This window comes from Bombyx mandarina, chromosome 20, assembly GCF_030267445.1.
Source record: "Bombyx mandarina strain Sakado chromosome 20, ASM3026744v2".
Lineage (NCBI taxonomy): Eukaryota > Metazoa > Arthropoda > Insecta > Lepidoptera > Bombycidae > Bombyx > Bombyx mandarina.
Genome location: NC_143226.1, coordinates 6,625,125 through 6,647,006, shown reverse-complemented (window position 1 = coordinate 6,647,006; position 21,882 = coordinate 6,625,125). Strand labels below are relative to the sequence as shown.

At 46.4% G+C, this 21,882-nt stretch overlaps 1 protein-coding gene and 1 pseudogene across 3 annotated transcripts in view; both read right to left on the bottom strand.

The window, feature by feature from the left end:
- The window catches only part of Neto (Neuropilin and tolloid-like), a 162,997-nt gene that overhangs the window by 94,145 nt on the left and 46,970 nt on the right, over nt 1-21,882 (bottom strand). Inside the window, exon 2 of one of the 2 annotated variants that reach the window (XM_089735659.1) lies at nt 14,989-15,058. The exons of the other annotated variant lie outside the window; for it this stretch is intronic. The gene's annotated coding sequence lies outside the window, so the exon portion shown is untranslated. The remainder of the gene's footprint in view (nt 1-14,988; nt 15,059-21,882) is intronic. 2 annotated transcript variants of the gene reach the window in all.
- On the bottom strand, nt 4,112-5,178 carry LOC149500713 (uncharacterized; annotated as a pseudogene). The gene is made up of 3 exons (XR_016324777.1): nt 4,905-5,178; nt 4,521-4,789; nt 4,112-4,402 (listed from the first exon to the last, which is right to left on the bottom strand). The product of XR_016324777.1 is annotated as an uncharacterized LOC149500713 (transcript).

Below are 21,882 nucleotides of genomic sequence, written 5' to 3'. Positions count from 1 at the left end.
TTAGGTTCAGGCATTTTGAAAAAACTTTCGAGAACTTTTTACTGGTAGTAGGACCTCTTGTGAGTCCGCGCGGCTGCCTATTTCTGCCGTGAAGCAGTAATGCGTTTCGGTTTGAAGGGCGGGGCAGCCGTTGTAACTATACTTGAGACCTTAGAACTTCTATCTCAAGGTGGTTGGCGCATTTACGTTGTATATGTCTATGGGCTCCAGTAACCACTTAACACCAGGTGGTCTGTGAGCTCGTCCACCCATCTAAGCAATAAAAAAAAGGAAAGCGAACCGGTACTTTAAGCTGGACAAAGACATGTGCTACATAAAGCACAAGTCCGGCCTTGCATGGAGTACCGCTTCCATCTTTGGGTCGGGGCTCCCAAATACCAGATACCTTCAGTTGCCCCATAAAGATGGCCGTTCGAATTGTCAATAACCGCTTTCTCACGGGACGTTTGGAACCTTTGGGTCTACGCGGGGACTTTCGATTCTTTTTGTCTTATCTAGCCTATGTTTCATCGAGAGTGCTCTGAGGAATTGTTTGAGATGTTCCCTCCGTTTCTTTTTTACCATAAAAATAACAGCGGAGCAGATTTCATCCTTACTACCACAGTACGCTTTCAGAGATCTAATCTGCCACGTACCATCCGGCTTTGTAATTGATTCCTCTCCTTGGCGTTCCCGGAAAGCTATGGCACGTCTTTCTTCAAACGAGGTTGGCGAAGAGTACTCGGCTATAGGCAGCGACTTGACTCTGCCTCTGACATTGCTGCCGTCCACGAGCGACGTTAACCCCTGACCATCAAGTGGTCCGTAGGCTGATTTGTCTATAACAGCCAAAAAATAATAATAAATTTTTTTATTGCCCTTGTAGGCAGACGAGCACACGGCCCACCTGATGGTGAGTGGTTACCGTCGTCCATGGACTTCAGCAATGCCAGGGGCAGAGCCAAGCCGCTACCTACCGCTAATACATTACATACATACTAATACATTCACATAAAATTACCTTCAGCAAGGTTCACCACCCTTTTTACTAGAGGAATGTTATCGCAAAGCCTTTTTCACGAAAAGCAGTGCTTACGAAAATGTAATTTCCAATTTGAATGCTATTTATTCGCTGAAGCAGCCGCAAAGATACCGCCAATAAAAACATTCAATTACCTACATCGAAGCCGTCCCTTCAGACGTGGCTGGAAACTCAACGTATTAATTAAACAGTTATGTTAATTGGCGTATGAATACCTTTTGAATTACGAGAAATTTCCATTATAAATCTCACCTTCGAAACGATTTCATTGCTTTTTTCCTTAAAACAATATTTTTATTTAATACTAGTGACCCGCCCTCGCTTCGCTTCGGAAACATTAAATTGTATTATTGAATAGCTGAGTCCCGCGATGTTACTGTCGTCGGTTATTGTAGTATCGCGGGGGACGCCGCGGGGCGAAGCTAGTCTAAAAAAAGTAGCCTAAGTTACTCCTTATATCATCAGCTACCTGTCAGTGAAAGTACCGTCAAATTCGGTCCAGCCGTTCCAGAGATTAGCCGGAACAAACAGACAGACAGACAAAAATTGTAAAAAAGGCTATTTTGGTGTACCTATGTACGGTATATATATTCATATGCGTGTAATAAAAAGCGTTTTTTTCAATATTACAAACAGACACTCCAATTTTATTTATATGTATAGATAAATTAAATTTTGATTTATATGGCTGATTCGTAATTATTTTTTAACAAATTAAACCCGACGAAGTTCCGCCGCCGCGCCGTGACTATTGGTGATAGTCTGAAAATAATTTAAGCGTTTGAACACGTCATTACGGATTCCTCCCGATCCATTAACGGTGCTTTTAGGTACCTCAAGCACCGGTCACCTTCCTCGGGCGCGACTAGTAAATTGACCCATAGACACAGCCCACTGAGTTTCTCGCCGGATCTTCTCAGTAGGTCGCGTTTCCGATCCGGTGGTAGACTCTGCGTAGCACTGTTCTTGCTAGGGCCAGTGTTAGCAACAGTCCCGGTTTGAGCCCCGTGAGCTCACCTACACGTCAAGCTGAAATAGCCTCTCAAGGCTATCAGCATAGGTAGGAAAAAAATATCTTTGAAGCTACACGCGCGTCCTATTCCGTACATTGATCATACTATATTAAGTTGTATTTTTTTAGAAAGTAAGGTTACCGGTGGCCTTGAGACCTTTCTAGTTTCACCAGGACAGGTGGGCGAGCAAAGTCTCAGCCAGGAGGGGTCGTTAACAGCCACCCGAGCGCCTCCAAAGGAGACCTAACAGCTCAAAGACAGTTGCTTCACGAAAGCTATATTAAGCTTATGCGCTATTCTGATGGATATGGTATTACGTTGTGAAGTTTAATCAAAAACTGTCAATTCGCTTTTACGTGAAACACTAGCAATTATCTATAGTTAGTTAGTTGTAAGTATATAATTTGTTGTACCATCAAAGTTATTACCATAGAATTGAGACATAAGTCAATGCAAATTCGGAGCAATATTATTCGAACCATCGGTGTATGAAAGAAAAGTTTGTTGCCCTTTTTCTCAAAATTAACAAATTTTAACATATCCCCTTCATCCACTCATGTCTTCAATTACTAATTATAAATTTCAAGACTTGGTATAAACATTTAATTTAATTCAGGCAACATAAAAAGTGTATTACTCGTATATTGTCAAATCTAAATAAACAAGATTATCAAATGCAACAAAATAAACTATAAGCACTATTCTTAAACACATCAAATAAATTGCGCGCCATTAGCGCCTGCCATGTTTACGCCGCCATCTTGCGACGCCATCTTGAATAATTTATAGCAGCCATTTCGTGGACTTAGCGTGGTTTTGTATTACTTTCAACAAGCTTTATAAGGGATTGTTATTAATTATTTTAAGACGTAAGAGATGAAGAAATTTATATTTGAGAGATAATATTTCCTCTTGTACGCGTAGTTAATGTTTTATTTCGACTTTACTTAAGAATCGGCATATTTGTTTAAGTCAGAGTCTAAAGAGCGACTGAGTCAGCGGCACTTTAGCCTCTAGTTGGTTCACAAATAACTCCTAAAGTAAGTCTGTTTTGAGAAATAAATACTGGGCGAGTATGTAAATATACTAGTGATAGAAACACTACAAGCAATACTAGGTACACATCGTGGTTTATTTTTGAGATTAAATTGATTATTGAATTAATTTTAATTCCACTTTATGAGAAGCCACAGCCAATCACTGATTGTCGCCATCGTTGAGACATGGCACTTTGGTACCCGAACAGGCTTAAATAAGCACTTAACATCTGGAACAGCCTTTGCAGGGTGAGATTGAGATTTCGGCCCCGTGTCTCAAGGTCCGTGAAAAAATACATGTTTTGATGTACATGGGCTCCACTAACCACTCTATGACAGATCGAACGTCAACTCTTTTGTTCGTCTAATGGCCATTTTCACCGACATTTAGGGATCCCTTAACTGCATTTAAGGAGCCCCTAATTAAAAATTCGTTTTCACCAACCTTTAGGTATCTCCTAAGTTCTTAAAAGGCTCCCTAAATTTAGGAACCCGATTTTTCGTTCCAGACAGTTATGTCTCCTAACACTAGAAGACAGTTTTATGTCTGCTGTCATCTATTTCAATACATAACATTCAAAAGGTTTGAAAACCATTTTTACAATGGATGATGATTTAACTCTATTTTTAGAAAGTTTGGAAGCAGTTGAGTCTTTACAGTTAGTTTCTAGTCATTCTGTACTTAAAAGGCCACGCTTGTATCGTCAGAGAACTGAAGATTTCGGAAAAGACAAAGACTTTGTCTTTAGGTATAGGCTATCAAAAGAAACTGTGCTATTTTTATTAGAAAAAAATATTTTTTTACCCTAAAAATGAAAAGTAAGGTTTTTGGAGTGAACGAGTGTTTGAGTAAATTTTAATTATAGCTCTATGGGTATAAAATAAAAACTAATAAATAGCCAATTCCAAATTAATGTTCATTATAGCTCTTGCTACTATTTTAATACCAACTGAAAGAAAAGAAAGTTAATATTTGCAGTCAGGTTTTTTTTTTATTACTCTATTACCTGTAATCTTTAGTTAAGTAAAAATACATTATTATTTTAAATTACATTTTAATTATTGATGTAAGACTTCATTCTTAATTTCGACTTCCTTTGCTGCTGCCTCTAATGAGCAATTGTAAAACTTTCTTTTATATTCTAATTCTTCCTGAAGAAGTTGTCTTTTTATGTCTTCTATATCCTCTTTCTTTTTGTTCACATTTTGAAAACTTGTACAAAGCGAGGACATAGCCCCTGTCCTCTCATTACTGAGTGATAATCGTGGTCGTCTCCTTGACCATAGTGGTGTATTATTTGTACTATAATTCTGGAACAATAATAGTAGGTCTTACTATTATTCATACTTAGAATTTTACAGAACATTTGGTGATGAAGGCACAAAAAAATTATAAATGATTCATACTTCAACTGGAATTTGATTTTCTTTTCTACAACAAACTCCTCTACTGTCGCAGTATTCTCTGTGCACATCTCTCTTTTATTGGTGATTCATTTTCCACCACATTCAAAACATTAGCAGTACAGTCTTGCACGCCTATTATGCCTGTGCAAACTCGGCCGAGAAGTGTACTGTAGACTTGCTCCAGAATAGGATCAATTTTCACTTCTCCAGGACCACCACCAGTTTTAGTTACGCTCAGCTTAGCGGATTGATAGTATAATTTGCTCTCAGTTTTTAGTTTATCCCACACTTTCATCAATGAGTCCTTAGTCCTGAAATTATTTTTATTATTTCAACTTTTATATTCGTAGTTATTAATACGATACGGTGTTTTTAGTATTATATCATTAAATACAAAAACTTTGTAGAATTTTTTTATTTATTTACCTGTAAACAGTCGTAGACGCATTCGTCGGTCACATTTAACCAGGCCCTATTTTTCGCCTCATTGGTACAGCCATCTGTTTTTTTTATTTAATATAATTTCTTTGTTGGAAGCCAATAACTTCACAAGTTTATCTTTTTCTTCGGTCGTAAAGTTTTGGCCACGTTTTTTTTTTCCGCCATAATTTGGTTTCAAAATGATAATGAAGAATAACGAATTTATTATTATTATTTGCCAGATTAACGGCAATCTGCCGATACTTTCAGCAATTTCAATGAATTAAATCCACAAATTTATTTTGGTCACTTTTGTTTGAAGTTTTTAGTTTGACATTAACTTTTTAATTTAAACTGAAAATTGAATTATTGACTTTCACGACTAAAGTGCGTTATTCAATTTCATATTTATATAACAGATTGGGTTTTTTTTAATAAATTATATACCAGAGACGTATAATTATGATTTATTGTCATTAATATTTATTATTCTTTTATTTGATGGATATTTTAAAGGTAATCGCGGATCACATATTTTTATCGATAAAACAGCACTCAAATCAAAACATTAAAACATCACTTAACTAAGAAACTCCTAAAACTTAGCACAAAGCATGGTGAAAATGAATTTAGGTAGGTGGTTGATTTAGGTAATCTCCTGTCTAAAGTGTTTCCTACGTAGGACCACTTTCCCCACCGAACGTGGTCTCGCCTTGTCGCGGCGGTGGGGCTTAAGCGTGCACCCCGATACCGTGGAGCAGCGTTGTCTGCACAGGGGTGCCGTGAACAAAGAAGACTGCACACCGTGTTCCCGTTTCCCACCTTTGCTGGACAAAGGGAGCGTGAAGCGGGAGAGGGCTTCCTTCTGGAGCCCTCTTGGATGCTAGGCCATGTCCCCGGCAGCTCTTTGGCTGCTAAAGGGGAAGGCCCTCCAGAGGAGGGTACCGGTACGCCGGCGTGGCCACACCGTGGTCAGACGTGTGGGTCTGTCAGTAATGGTAGACCCCACGTGGATGAGAAGTGAACCGGAGGGCACTCCCTTCCGGTCGCTGGTTGCCATGTCCCCGGCTGCCTCTTGGCGGCTACAGGGGAAGGCCCCCCAAAGGGGGGGTACCGGTTTACCGGCGTGGCTTCGAAGAAGCACACCGCAATCCCTACCGAGTAGGGGACGGGGGCTGCTGCCTAGCAGGGGCCGTGAGGATGCGAACCTCTATAAAAAATGCCCCAATCCCAAGTTTTTGACACCTGACGATGGGATGAATGGCTGGAGGGAGTCTAGTCCCAAGGGTTGTCCCATACCGTAATCCCCACTTGGTGGGGGGCGGGGGCCGCTGCCTAGTAGGGGCCGCGAGGATGCAAACCTCTATAAAAAATGCCCTAATCCTAAGCCTGTGACGTGCCCGTGATGGGATGAGTGGCTGGAGGGTGTCCAGTCGTGAGGGCCGTCCCAGGGGACCGACCCCTGGTTAAATACCAAAGGAACGAAATGAATGATGGCAAACTTACAAAAAACATTACCCCAGGAGGGTACCACTCTAGGTGGAGAATCCCTCCGTGCTTCCACTTCGGTGGGAGCATGCTGCCCCACGTATTCTGGGGGGGGCAAAGCATGCCACGATGAAGGGGGCTGTGCGACGGGCAGCGGAAAACCCGTCGAACCGAGGTGTGCCAGCGCTGGCTCGACGCGCTCTGCGCTCGTCAGCGACTGCGAGGCGGCTGGCCCGAAAGGAAAAATTAGGCGGAAGAGAAAGTCGAGGGGAGTCTCTTCCTGCGAAGGGGAGGGGGGTCAAACGTCGTCCTCTGACACGGATGCCCCACCGGAGAAAGTGGTGGTAGTCTCCGATTCGGCCTCTGCCGCGGAGGAGATGCCGCCCCCTAAAGGGAGACCCGCTCGGGGGAAGGGCGCACCGTCACCGGCGCCGTCATCGGCGTCGATGTCTGTCGCCTCGCTGGACGGGCGGACGACAGACGAGGAGGAGGGCGGTCTTCGGGACCCTGCCTTGGTCATAGGCAGGGCCATGAAGACCGTCAAGTCGTATGCGGCGACCAGTGCCAAAACCAAAGCTGCTGGCCGCAGGCTGCGGGAAGTCGTCTCGCGAGTCTCGAAGGTTCTGCCTTCGGTTGCTTCCGCCAATGACCAGGTGGTGCAGCTGATGGCGGAGAATTCGAGGCTCCGAGCACAGCTACAGGCGCGGCAGCGGCCCGATGGCAAGGTTGCTGCTACCAAGCGGGTAGCCGCGACGAGGTCGTCGCCCGCATTGCCGCGTGCCACTGGGTCGCGGACTCCTCCGGCATCTGTGCCGGCGGTGTCGCCGCTGGTCTCCGGGGTCCCTCGGGGTCCCTGTCCCTCGGCGGCGGCTGGCGACCCGTGGCCCGTGCTACCACCATCGCGCGAGGTACAGCGGCGTTCGCGTCTCCCGTCGCCGCGGTCTAGAGAGGCGACGGCCGTCGAGCGGCAGCAGGGATCCGCGGGGCCAAGGATCTTGGGCCTGCCGGAACCGAATTGCTACAGCCTGGACGAGATTATCGACCGCACCGTCCAGGCTGTAATGGAAAGGCTGGGTGGCGGGCTGGCGGCTCTCGAGGCGAAGCGTGTTGTCTCTGGTGACGCTGAGCGGCCTGCGCCTACACCTGCCGCGGTGTTGGGTGCTGCGGTGACCCGCTCCACCCCCGTACAGGCTCCAGCCACTAGGGCGGGCCCGGGGCGAGACAGAGCCAAGCGGGGGGGCGGCGCTAATGCGAAGTGCACATCGCAGGCGCCTCAACCCCGTCCGCTGCCTCCGCCCCCGTCTAACATGGACGAGGGGTGGAATGTGGTGGCCCGGCGGGGTGCCAAGAGGGCCGTACCGACAGCTCCACAAGTGGACGGAGCACCGGCCACCGCGGCGTCTCAGGCTGCTCCCCAACAGGGTCGAGCGCCTGTGGCCGCCAAGAAAAAGAAGACAAAGAAGAAGTCGTCGCGCGCGCCGCGGTCGGCGGCAGTGGTCTTAACGCTGCTGCCGGCCGCCGAGGCCAAGGGCATGTCATACGGAGATGTAGTCTCCCGGGCGCGCGCGGCTATTGATCTGGACGAGATCGGGGCGGGGAGGGCCTCCGCTGTAGGCTGACGGCCAATGGGGCCAAGCTACTAGAGTGTCCCGGTGCCGATAGTTCCGGCATCGCGGAGCGTCTGGCGGCGAAGCTCCGTACGGTTCTGCCTGAGGAGGAGGTTCGAGTGCACAGGCCGGTCAAAATGGCTGAATTGAGAGTGACCGGCCTGGACGACTGCACCACTAAGGATGAGGTGGCGGCGGCTATTGCTGCCCGGGGCAACTGCGCCCTGGAGAATATAACTGTAGGCGAGCTGCGCCTCGGTTATACCGGGGCTGGCTCTGTTTGGGTGCGTTGCCCGGTAGAGGCGGCCACCTCCTTGGCTGCTCCTCCGCCCGGGAGACCGTCGGGGGAACCGGGCAGGTTGCGCGTGGGCTGGATAGCGGCCCGCGTGCGCCTTCTCGAACCACGCGCCTGGCGGTGCCTCAGATGCTTCAGCACTGGGCACTGCCTCGCTAAATGCGTGAGTGCGGTTGACCGCAGCGGATTGTGCTTTCGCTGTGGTCAGCCGGGACACAAGGCGGCCGTGTGCTCGGCTGCGCCGCATTGCTTATTATGTGCGGCGGCCGGGCGCAAGGCTGACCACCGGGCCGGGGGCAAGGCCTGCCCTCCGGCTAGCAAGAACACGGAAAGAAATCGGCGCCGCCAAGCTAAGCGGCGTCAAAAGAAGCGGTTGGCCGGGGGAGCACCGGCCGGCACTTTGTCCCCCGCTGAGGCGTTCGCGCCCGATAGCGGGGGCAATGGAGTAGGGGAGGAGGCGATGGATGTGGGCCAGCCTTAATGGATCACACCTATCGCTTCCTCCAAGGAAACTTGAACCACTCCGCTGGGGCTCAGGATATGTTGCTCCAGACCATGGCGGAGTGGTCAATTGACGTGGCTGTGGTCGCCGAGCCATACTTCGTTCCCCCAGCGGATGACTGTTGGTTTGGGGACGTTGGTGGCTTGGCGGCCATACATATCAGAAGAACCGCGATGGTTCCCCCCCTGGTGATGGTGACCAGGGGCCCCGGGATCGTCGCGGTACAATTAGAGAATATCGTCGTGATCGGGGTGTACTTTTCTCCGAATCGGCCTACCGTCGAGTTCGAGCGGTTCCTGGATGGGCTAGAGGTGATCGCTCGTCAACTCGCTCCCCGTTCAGTGATACTGGCGGGGGACTTCAATGCGAAGTCTGTCGCTTGGGGTTCCCCATTCACGGACGCTCGTGGTAGGCTGCTGGAGGAGTGGGCGGTCGCGGTCGGTCTCTGTATCGTTAATAGGGGCTCGATCGCGACTTGCGTGCGGTGGACGGGCGAGTCTATCGTGGACTTGACGTTCGCGAGCTCGCCCGTCGCACGGCGCATCCTCGGCTGGAGAGTGGTGGTGGGGGCGGAATCGTTGTCCGATCACCGGTATATCCGGTACGATCTTTCTGCCCCCGCGCCGACGCCGGCTGCAGGTGCCCGCGGGGTTGACCCCCCGCAGAGTGCATCCCGGTCATTCCCTAGGTGGGCACTGAAGCTCCTGAACAGGGAGCTCCTGGTGGAGGCCTCTATGGTGGCGGCGTGGGCGCCCAAGCGCCCACAACCTGTCGATGTGGAAACCGAGGCCGAATGGTTCCGGGGCGCGATGCACCGCATATGTGATGCCTCGATGCCCCGGGTCGGCCCTCGGCATTCTGGACGGCGACAGTCGCCCTGGTGGTCGCCCGAAATTGCAAGACTGCGTGCGGTCTCCATTCGGGCGAGCCGCCAGTGCACTAGACACCGCCGTCGCCGCCGCCTGCGGCGCGACGAGCCTGTCGCGTTCGCGGAGGAGGAAGCTCGGCTGCACCGCGAATATCGCGCTGCGAAGGACGCCCTGCGGCTGGCCATCAGGCGGGCCAAGGAACAGAGCATGGAGAGACTCTTGGAGGCGCTCGAAGCGGATCCGTGGGGGAGCCCATACAAATTGGTACGCGGCAAGTTACGCCCGTGGGCCCCCTCTATGACTAAGCGCCTCCAGCCTCAGCAGCTGCGGGACATCGTCTCGGCGTTGTTCCCGCAGGAGCGGGAGGGTTTTGTCCCTCCCGCTATGGGCGGGCCGTCTGACACCGTCGACGGCCAAGCTCCTGCTGAGGTGCCCCGTATTACCGAGGCAGAGCTCCGGGTGGCCGTTGTCAAGATGACTGCGAAAGACACGGCCCCCGGCCCGGACGGAGTCCACGGCCGGGTATTGGCCTTGGCCCTCGGTGCCCTGGGGGACCGGCTCCTTGAGCTATATAATGGCTGCTTGGAGTCGGGACGGTTTCCGTCGCTCTGGCGGACGGGTAGACTTGTGTTGTTGAGGAAGGAGGGGCGCCCGGTGGATACAGCCGCTGGGTATCGTCCTATCGTACTGCTGGACGAGGCGGGAAAATTGCTGGAACGTATTCTGGCTGCCCGCATCGTTCGGCACCTGGTCGGGGTGGGGCCTGACCTGTCGGCGGAGCAGTACGGCTTCCGGGAGGGCCGTTCGACCGTGGATGCAATTCTGCGCGTGCGGTCCCTCTCGGACGAGGCCGTTTCTCGGGGTGGGGTGGCGCTGGCGGTGTCTCTTGACATCGCCAACGCATTTAACACTCTGCCCTGGACCGTGATAGGGGGGCACTGGAGAGGCATGGAGTGCCCCTCTACCTCCGCCGGCTGGTTGGGTCCTATTTGTGGGCCAGGTCGGTCGTATGTACCGGGTACGGTGGGACCCTTCATCGTTTTCCGGTCGTGCGTGGTGTTCCGCAGGGGTCGGTTCTCGGCCCCCTCTTGTGGAATATCGGGTACGACTGGGTGCTGAGGGGCGCCCTCCTCCCGGGCCTCCGCGTTATTTGTTACGCGGACGACACGTTGGTCGTGGCCCGGGGGGATGATTATAGGGAGTCTGCCCGTCTCGCCACAGCGGGAGTGGCCCTCGTCGTCGGAAGGATAAGGAGGCTGGGTCTCGACGTGGCGCTCAATAAATCCGAGGCTCTGTGGTTTCACGGGCCGCGGGGGGCGCCACCCGTTGACACCCACATCGTGGTTGGAGGCGTCCGGATAGGGGTCGGGGTGCAGTTGAAGTACCTCGGCCTCGTGTTGGACAGCCGGTGGGCTTTTCGTGCTCACTTTGCGGAGCTGGTCCCCCGATTGATGGGGACGGCCGGTTCTTTGAGCCGGCTGCTCCCGAATATTGGGGGACCGGATCAGGTTGTGCGCCGCCTCTACGCGGGGGTGGTGCGATCGATGGCCCTGTACGGTGCACCTGTGTGGGCTGAGCCGCGCAACCGGGCCACTATGGCTCGGTTCCTGCGCCGGCCGCAGCGCACCGTTGCCATCAGGGTCATTCGCGGATATCGCACCGTCTCCTTCGAGGCGGCGTGTGTTTTGGCGGGGACGCCGCCATGGGAGCTGGAGGCGGAGTCGCTCGCTGCCGACTATCGGTGGCGCAGCGAGCTTCGTGCTCGGGGCGTGGCGCGTCTCCCCGAAAGTGAGCTGCGGGCGCGGAAGGCCCATTCTCGGCGGTCCGTGCTCGAGTCGTGGTCTAGGCGATTGGCCAACCCCACGTGGGGGCTACGGACCGTCGAGGCGGTTTACCCGGTCTTTGATGACTGGGTGAATCGTGGCGAAGGACGTCTCACCTTTCGTCTGGTGCAGGTGCTGACCGGGCACGGATGCTTCGGGAAGTACCTGCGCCGGATAGGGGCTGAGCCGACGACGAGGTGTCACCATTGTGGACACGACCTGGACACGGCGGAGCATACGCTCGCTGTCTGCCCCGCTTGGGAGGTGCAGCGCCGTGTCCTGGTCGCAAAGATAGGACCTGACTTGTCGCTGCCTGGCGTCGTGGCGTCGATGCTTGGCAGCGATGAGTCATGGAAGGCTATGCTCGACTTCTGCGAGTGCACCATCTCGCAGAAGGAGGCGGCGGGGCGAGTGAGGGAAAGCTCTCCTCACTACGCAGAAACCCGCCGCCGCCGAGCAGGGGGTCGGGACCGGGGTCGTATCCGTGACCTGGCCCCCTAAGAGCTAGGGGTCCCACCCGTTTTGTGCGGGGAGGGACCCAGACGTGGGGTGGCGTGCTCTGCACGCTCACCCGCAATAGGAAGCCGGGTGATGGTAGACCGCGTTCCCCCGACCGCTCTGGGGGAAGGTGTAACGCGGCGCCATCAAAGCGGGCTCTCGGCCCGCTGAACGAGGGAACCGGTGGTCGTGTCGCTGGCGGCCACCGGTCCGGCGTCCATGGGACGGTGGGATGGATGTAATGTGCTCTGCGTCAACCCTGTCCCGCCGTTTCAATAGCCCCGACTGGGCTCCGGCCCGGTCCGAGGTAGGGCGCCGGTTGTGAGCGGCAGGAGTTTTTAGTGAGGTTCAACTCCCACATACCCCACCTGCCGCGCGGGTGGGGATCCGGCGATTTTCTCCTGTGGAAAAAAAAAAAAAAAAAAAAAACGTAGGACCACTTTGGGAACTGGTCGGTGAAAACGGGCATAAGATAACAATAAAACAACGCAAATTAACTCTTGGATTTTTTATTATTAATGGGTTGACGAGTTCTCAGCCCACCTGGTTATTAAGGGGTTTCTGGAGCCCATAGACATATACAACGTAAATGCGCCACCCACCTTGAGATATAAGTTTTAAGGTTTCAATATAGTTACAACGGCTGCCCCACCCTTCAAACCGAAACGCATTACTGCTTCACGGCAGAAATAGGCAGGGTGCTAGTACCTACCCGTGCGGACTCACAAGAGGTCCTACCGCCAATAATCTAATTAAATTGATAGAGACATTCGCGAAATCGAAAAAAATAAATAATTAAAATGTTCTATACGAAGAGGGTAGTTGATAAGATCTTTAATTTTGTCTGCAAACAGTACTTCGGGAGGGTAAAACTGTTGATCGTGTAGAGCGATGTGCGCTCTCGCGGGTGCCGTTCCGGCTTACCACTATGTGTGGTACCACTTCCTGGGTCAGACTGAAATATGAATTAAACAAACAAGTGACGCCCTCTTAGTACTCAAAATCTTTCAAAGCGTCGTGGCCTAAAGGATAAAACCGTGCATGCCGATATCATTAACATAAATATACTTTTTTTTATTCCATTAAAAGGTAGACGAGCATACGGCCCGTCTGATGGTAAGTGATTACCCTCACTTATGGACGTCAGCAATAGCAGGTGTACAGCGAAGTCGCGGCCTACCTATACGTGCCACAGCGTCCAATGTGAAGGAATATAATCTTGTAATGAAAATCCTATTCAGAGAAAGACTATAGAGCAATTAGGGTATTTTATAAGCCCACACGAATTTTTTATTTATTGCATAGATGGATGGACGAACTCACAGCCTATCTGGTATTAAGTGGTTACCGGATCCCATAGAAATCTACAACGTAAATGCACCATCTACCTTGAGATATAAGTTCTAAGATCTCAGTATAGTTACAACGGCTGCCTCGCCTTACAAGCCGAAACGCATTACTGCTTCACAGCAGAAATAGGCACCTACCACCCCCAGTAAGCTCCTACTACCAAAAACCGAAACAATCCTGTTTTTCTGTTTCGATGTCGAGATAACTTGAGCACTCCAAATTGTGAATTATCACCAAAAGGGCTGGTGGTTTTCACACTGTTGTCACCCCGCTAGGACTGAGACCACACAACGAAACGCGCGACATTTTGTTAATGTTAACGGGATGTTTTACTACCCCCGCGTGTTTCAGATAAAATTACGCAAACGGAAATTTGTTTGAATGTAAAGTGTCGACGGTGCGTTTGGAGGGATCTTTTCTGCCACGTACCATCCGGCTTTGGAACGAATTTGCCTCCCGAGGAGTTGTTAGTGATATGTCTGTCTTCTCACGAGGTTCGTGGGGGATACTAGGCTATAGGCAGCGGCTTGGCTCTGCCTCTGACGTTGCTGACGTCCATGGGCGACGATAACCACTTACTACGAGGTGCTGAGGTGCAAATTCGTCTGCCTACAGGGATAATAAAACAAAATGTATTTTTAAATCTAGAAGAGTCATATTGAGAAGTGAAAGGCTATTTAGTTTAAGCGGCATTTCGCGACCTTTATATTTGTAATTAAAGGTACGTTTTATTTGGTATTAGCATCAACAGTTCGATGTTTTTAATTGAACTTCAATTAAGTTTACCCCATTCAAATGGCTGAATAAGTTTTTTTACTATGTGAATTTTTCCAAATTTTAATCTCACTTCACACTTTCATTTGGATATTGTTGATTGGGTAACGCTGTCTGGGGTAATAGGTTTCTAAATCAGCCAAATAGAAAGCCAAGTGAAAGAGAAAGAGAAAGAGAAAGAGAAAGAGAAAGAGAAAGAGAAAGAGAAAGAGAAAGAGAAAGAGAAAGAGAAAGAGAAAGAGAAAGAGAAAGAGAAAAAGAAAGAGAAAAAGAAAAAGAAAAAGAAAAAGAAAAAGAAAAGTAAAAGAAAAAGAAAGAGAAAGATGTAAGAAGCGAGAAATTGGCTAAATATCGCTTAAACCATTAAACCAGCCTTTCACCACACGACATAACAAACATAGTTCAAAACGTTGTTTCAGAACCACGACCGTGCAATTATTGTACGGTAAATGATAGCTGCAAACCACAAAATAATCTCAAAGAACGCAGTTGCTCTCGTAAAAAGTAATACAATGTATTCGTATTAAATAGATAGATGATCTTATAGAAATCGGAAGAGACGGTTTTATGGGATTTAAGTGATATTGATGATACATCTGATTGAGTTTTTAGGTAAATAGTTCTCTTTTTGTTCTAAAAATTGCAATTACATAAAATTTTCAAGTACTTAGATACGTTTGTATTTATGAATTACCTTTAGCGGATATTAGTAAATATTTGGTATAACACAGCCAATGATAATAATGCCTGTGTGTAATTTTCACTACAAACAATTAAAAACTCAAGTCAGTAATCAACGAACTTATTTATATAAGTTAAGCTTTTGGTATATTGAGAACAAAAATAATTTTCGCAATAACTATGTCACTTCTAGTGATACTTACTTCTACGTTCATGAGCTCTTCTGCAGTTCCATTTACAGATTACGTGAGTTTTTATTCGACGCCACGTTACCTGTAAAAGAGAAAAGTACTATTACAATTATTAGTACTAGTGATGGGAGATTATCGATAGAAAAAATTATTGTTACAATAAGTACTAGTAATGCGAGATTGTCGATAGAAATGCATCGAGGGACTAGAATAGGATTATTTAAAGCCTATCTATTTAGACGCCTACGCAGACACCATCGGAGCAGAGTTCATCCATATTATCTGGAACCGCTGCATTCATCGACAGTGCTTTTCCAAAGATCTTTTTTGCCACGTACCATCCGGCTATGGAATGAGCTCCCCTGCACGGTGTTTCCCGAGCGCTATGATAAGTCCTTATTCAAACGAGGCTTGTGGAGGGTACTCAGTGGTAGATAGCTGACGTCCATGAGTGACGGTAACTACTTACCATTCGGGGGCCGTATGTTCGTCTGCTTACTAAAAGTAATAAAAAAAAGCTAGATACGAATTTCAGAAATGAAGATACCGACTCTGAAGCAAAAAAAGAAGAGTCAATCCATCGTTGAACACGTGACTAGTATCACCAAGTGTCTCACGCTACGGATGTCTCAAAAACGACGCTTCAAAATGACGTCGCAAATTTTTAAACTCTCAAACAATCTCCGAATTACGAACAAAAGCTATGGGAGTAAAATGCTCCCATGTTACGCCTCAAAGCATTTTGAGGCTCCACGTTTTGAGAGTCACGAAGGCAGGGTCGTATTTGGATTCATTTCTGGAACGGCTTGATCTTAATTTAGAATACTGACCAGACAGTGGCTTCGCAGTCCTCACGAGATAGCGGAGTCTGCGAGAATGGTTCCTCACTATAGGATCAACTCTTATTTTATTTTTGATTGCGTAGGTTCTTGTGAGTCCGCACGGGTAGGTACCACCACCCCGCCTATTTCTGCCGTGAAGCAGTAATGCGTTTCGTTTTGAAGGGTGGGGCAGCTGTTGTAACTATACTTGAGACCTTAGAACTTATACTCAAGGTGGGTGGCGCATTTACGTTGCACTTCACACCAGGTGGGCTGTGAGCGCGTCCACCCATCTAACCAATAATAAAAAAATACACAATCGAGCAATTTAAGCCACTGTCTGAACAATATAAAAACAACCTTTGTTAACCGGCCGTTTAAGCTATACTTCCGTTCTCCCTAGATCCGGTCCTGTGTAACGGTAATTATCAGAACGGCAGCTTATCTAGCTCGAAATTTTACTGTGGAAATTGTCGTCCCAAAATACGTCCCGGCCACTTTGTTATCGCGGGAACAACGCTACGTATCGCGATGTTGTTTGTGAAAACGCATGTGTGAAATTTGCGGGTAGGCGTTTGCTTTTATATATATATATTGTTTGTAGTTTTAGAAATTGCAAGTTTTTATTTGTCAGATAACTTTTAAATACGCACTTATAAGTTATTACCATTTTTTTATTGCCCTTGTAGGCAGACGGGCATACGGCCCACCTGATGGTGAGTGGTTACCGTCGCTCATGGACGTCAGCAATGCCAGGGGCAGAGCCAAGCCGCTGCCTACCGTTTAATACTCTCCACAAGCCTCGTTTGAAGAAGGACATGTCATAGCGCTCGGGAAACACCGTGGAGGGGAGCTCATTCCAAAGCTGGATGGTACGTGGCAAAAAAGATCTTTGGAAACGCACTGTCGATGAACGCAGTGGCTCCAGGTAGTATGGATGAACTCTACTCCGGTGGCGGGCGGTGCGATAGTAAAAACGAGACGATGGAATCATCTCAAATAATTCCTCAGATGGCCATAACATTGTGTTTTACGAATAGAATTGAATACTTACTGGTGGCGGTGTGCTGAGTCCGCATTAGGGATCAGTAATCTAGATCTAGTAGTCGTCGTGGCTTAAAGGATAAGACGTCCGGTGCATTCGTGTTGAAGCGATGCACCGATGTTCGAATCCCGCAGGCGGGTAACAATTTTTCTAATGAAATACGTACTTAACAAAATATATTCACGCTTGACTTCTACGGTGAAGGAATAAAATCGTGTCATAAAAATTATGCCCGCAAAATTAAAATTTGCGTAATTACTGGTAGTAGGACCTCTTGTGAGTCCGCACGGGTAGGTACTACCGCCCACCGTGAAACAGCAATGCGTTTCGGTTTGAAGGGTGGGACAGCCGTTGTAACTATACTGAGACCTTAGAACTTATATCTCAAAGTGGGAGGCGCATTTACGTCGTAGATGTCAATGAGCTCCGGTAACTAATTAACACCAGGTGGACTTTGAGCTCGTCCACCCATCTATGCAATAAAAAATAAAATTTTATTCTGAGGGGGAGTAGCCATCCGATTCTATATGTAAGGTAGGACAGTCACTGTATAATACACACAGTTATTTCGACTTTATTATCAATGTACACCAGTGGTACCCCGGTAGTCAACCGGTAGTACCTGGCATTGCTGAAGTCGGCATGGGCGACGGTAACTACTCACCATCAGGTGGGCCGTATGCCCGCCTGCCTACAAAGGCAATAAAAAAAAAAAAAATTCGACTATAATTAATTGAAATTATAAGTTTGTACACTGTTATGATTTTATTGTAAAAGACTATTATATGTAGTTCTATAATCACAGATTTCGCCAAGACTACACTTTAGACTAATATTAATAAAGACAAACCATAATTAATCTATTCTCAATTTGACGACACACTGTATAAGAAAAGTTTGACAATAGATTAGTTTAAAAAATAAATAGTATGCATGCGTATGTGTGTCAACATGGTAGGGTGTGTAATTTTAATTTTATTGATATAATGTATTTTTTATGGATAATGAAAAAATATATTAACATTCTGCACTGCTTCTCTATATTCTCTATAAGTGTGGGAAATTTCATACTCCTCCGTCCGCGCAATTTTCGTAAAAGGGGGTAAAAAGTTTTTGCTTCACGTGTTAATATATAAATGACAGCATTTACTTTGTGCTATCTACCTCTGTTAACCACTTATAACCGGATAGTCTATGAACGCTTCCATGCCTAAGCTAAAAAATTGAATTCGTTAAAGGGTAGGTAATATATAGAGTACTCCTTTATCCGAATCTGGACAGCGTCCAAGTGTAAACAACCTGGGAGATGATTTAGTATAAACGGAAATTTAATTTGGATTACGTCCAGTTTGCCTTATTGAAACAGATATGGAAACAAACACCGGAGGCAGGACTAAATGCTGAATTCACTGAACCCAAATGTATTATGGATATTTATCTTAGAAGTAGAATAGCTTTGGGTCAATATATCACAGATTAGCCTCGAAAGTACTGTATTTTTTTGTTGGTATAACTGAGCACACGGGCTTATAATTCATCTATATATATAAAAATGAATTGCTGTTCGTTAGTCTCGCTAAAACTCGAGAACGGCTGGACCGATTTGGCTAATTTAGGTCTTGAATTATTTGTCGAAGTCCAGAGAAGGTTTAAAAGATAAATATGAAAATTCTCAGAATTAAATAAAAATAACAATTTTGTTTTTCCTTTGATGTGTCCCCCGTCGGACGGATTCCTTTTGTTTGTTTTAAATTTATTTTATACAATAGTTTAGGTCTTTTATTTATCGATTGAGGCACTACGAAGTCTGCCGGGTCAGCTAGTTGGGTATAAAATTGAGGGCTGCCTTTGTTGCATAAGGACGAAATCTCATTCACTATGTTAAAAAACGAGTATCCTACCCTTTACGCCCAAAATCATAATTGCTTCACGAAAAAAATTGGTAGACGAGCTCACGGCCCACTCGGTGTTAAGTGGTTACCGATTAACGTAAATGGCGCCACCAACCTTGAGGCATGAGTTCTAAGTTACAGTTTTATTATACAACGGCTGCACTAACCTTTAAACCTTAACACATTACTGCTTCACAGAAGATATAGGCAGGTTATTTGTACCTGCCCATGCGGACTCACAAGATACCCTACCCAACATTATCCATGATGGTTTGGACTTAATATAATCATACCGAATTAGTGCAATAAGGAGAATGGCTATGCGTGAAGCAGAGTTCATCCATATTATCTGGAACCGCTGCGTTCATCGACAGTACGTTTCCAAAGATCTTTTTTGCCACGCATCATCCGGCTATGGAATGAACTCCCCTCCACGGTGTTTCCCGAGCGCTATGACATTTCCTCTTCAAACGAGGCTTGCGGAGAGTACTTAATGGTAGGCAGCAGATTGGCTCTGCCCCTGGCATTGCTGACGTCCATGAGCGTCGGTGATCACTTACCATCAGGTGGGCCGTATGCTCGTCTGCCTACAAAGGCAATAAAAAAGAAAAGAAAAAAAAAACATCAAAATGGCCGAAACGCGTTTACAAAATGGCGTCGCACTTAACTGACATTGACATAATGCTTAGTAAGATTTTCACAGTCCGCAAACATAAATGTAGAACACTTACCGAATTAATGACGTGGTCATTGAACTTTCGTTTGATTAATTAGTTTTGTTGTGAATTTTGCGTACGCGTAATGACGCGCCATAAAACATGATATATGCAATATCAATGATAACGCATTGGAGTAACCTTTTTGTTTTTATTTATTTTAAACGGTTCTAAAAATATCTAATTTCTTCGTGTTTGTGTCAAACCTTATCCCACTAGGTGGGGTCGCCACAGCGAATTTTTCTCTTCCATTCTTCTCTATCAGCCGTCATCTTAACCCTCACTCCTCTCTCTATCATATCGTCATTCACAACCCCATCCACGTCATCTTCGGTCGACCTCTTCCCCCTTTACCTTGTACTACCATTTCCGTACATCTTCTAGTCACATGTATCTTCTCTCACATGTCCATACCACGCTCTTCGTATGTAAGAGAAGAGTAGAGTACAAATATTTGGTCTTAATTATTCTTCTCAGAAGAATGGTTACTTGAATATATATATTTTCTCCTACCTACGCCGAAAGTTCGGTTTTCGTCCCGCTGTACAGGGAAGAAAGTGTAACTTTTCCTCCCTGGGTACTGACAAGTGCGCATGCGCGTTAGTGCCTACGTCTGCTCTCACGCACCTAAAATTCTCCGCCATTGTTGTGCTCGGGCAATTTGCAATATAGTGTTTAGTGTAAAAGTGAAATAAACAAAAGGCAATAAAATTTAATAGTGAAGTATTAAACAAAGATGAGTTCATCAGACAGTTCTTATTCAATTAGTAGTGGTTTACTTAAAAATAAAAATAAAACAGTTAAATTGTTTTATATAGTACTATTAAGTAATGTACTATTGAGAGGTGACAGCAATGCGAGCCCGGAATTTCGCGAAAATTATTATTAGATCCCGTTCCCGAAATACACGTTACGGCTTCTCGCACCGGAATTTGTCTCAATCAACTCACAACGGCACTTAATCAGCAATTACCGTCAGCATTAGCACGTCTGCAATTAATTAATAATTTACGTGACGCACGCTGACGTCTTACCGCAGAATTCGCAATAAAGACTTAATTGAAATATGCTCTGCAATGAAACTCTAACCGTAATTGAAATATTCCATATGCGCTATATACCTATGACCCAATTTCAATGTATTTACTACGTAATTTTTTCAATATCCTTTGACCTTTGTCCGGATCTTCAATATATATTTATGGGATGGGTAAGAAAATGTAGTGGATCTTTTCTTTAAAACCTTATTTTCAACAAACAAAAAAAAAATTTAACACCGTCATCTCAGTCGAAGACTGACTGATATTGACATTAATCTATACTAATATATAAATCTACAGTGGTTTTTACGGATGTTCCGTTATAACTACTGAACCATGCATCCGCTTGACTTGAAACTTAGTATCCGTGTAGAAAATACATGTACTTAATGGATAGGCTAATATTTATATGAGTGATGGACTGGGTTAATGATGAGAATCGTTGTGGGGGTGAGAAACAATAATGTTAATTTTAAATGCCCTGCGAAGCGGGTGGGTACAGCTATTTTCTTTTAAAATAAAAATAGTGTGCCAGTGTTAACTAATGAAAACATACCGATTTTCCCATCTATAGTACATGGATATTTAAATAGGAATAAGTATGTAAAATATCCGCTTCTGTTTCCGTATTACAAATCATATGTGATTTATTCCAAATTATTTAATCGTTTTCTCTCTTTCGAATTTTTGTACAGTAGTTATTAGAGTTCATAGTTAAGTCGTAATGTGAAGAAATAGGAACTCACTTTAAAAGATTAGTTAGAACGTTGGGGAAGTGCTTTCTCACCCCTCAAAGCGATACCGAAGATTACTTTTCGGCAGAAGTAGGCGGAATGATCCAATCCGTGTAGGCTCTGTAGACTCAATGGTCCAGTCCCCTATCCCAATAGTTATTACGGCAGATTTTAAGTCCACTAACAATCTCAATACTGGCAACATTCTCAACACACATTTGATATTATAGTCTGTGGTAGAGGTACAGAAAGCCCGCCAAAATGTAATCATTTAAAATTAGACTCCTATTATTTTTATTATAATTGTTGTATAACATATTGTTTTTTCGCTTTCCTCTTCTTCTTTAGTTTTTGGCTCTGGCACGGCTTGTGCATTAGCCAGCGTCAAGTAATAAGATTTTTATAATTCGCCATTTTAATTATTTAGATTTTATGAATAATAAACAACGAAGGAAACTCAGTCAATTGGCATGAAATTAAATGAAATAAAATGAGATGTTAAGGGATGAAATATAATCTCAGTAAAATAGTGGTTATTTATTGAGATTTATTCAGTGGACTTCTTGGATTGCACTCCCGAGAAGTTACGTTCAGCGGCTTTGTTTCCCACATTTGTGCACTTTCACAGATACTAAACAGTTAATAAACCATGGTTATT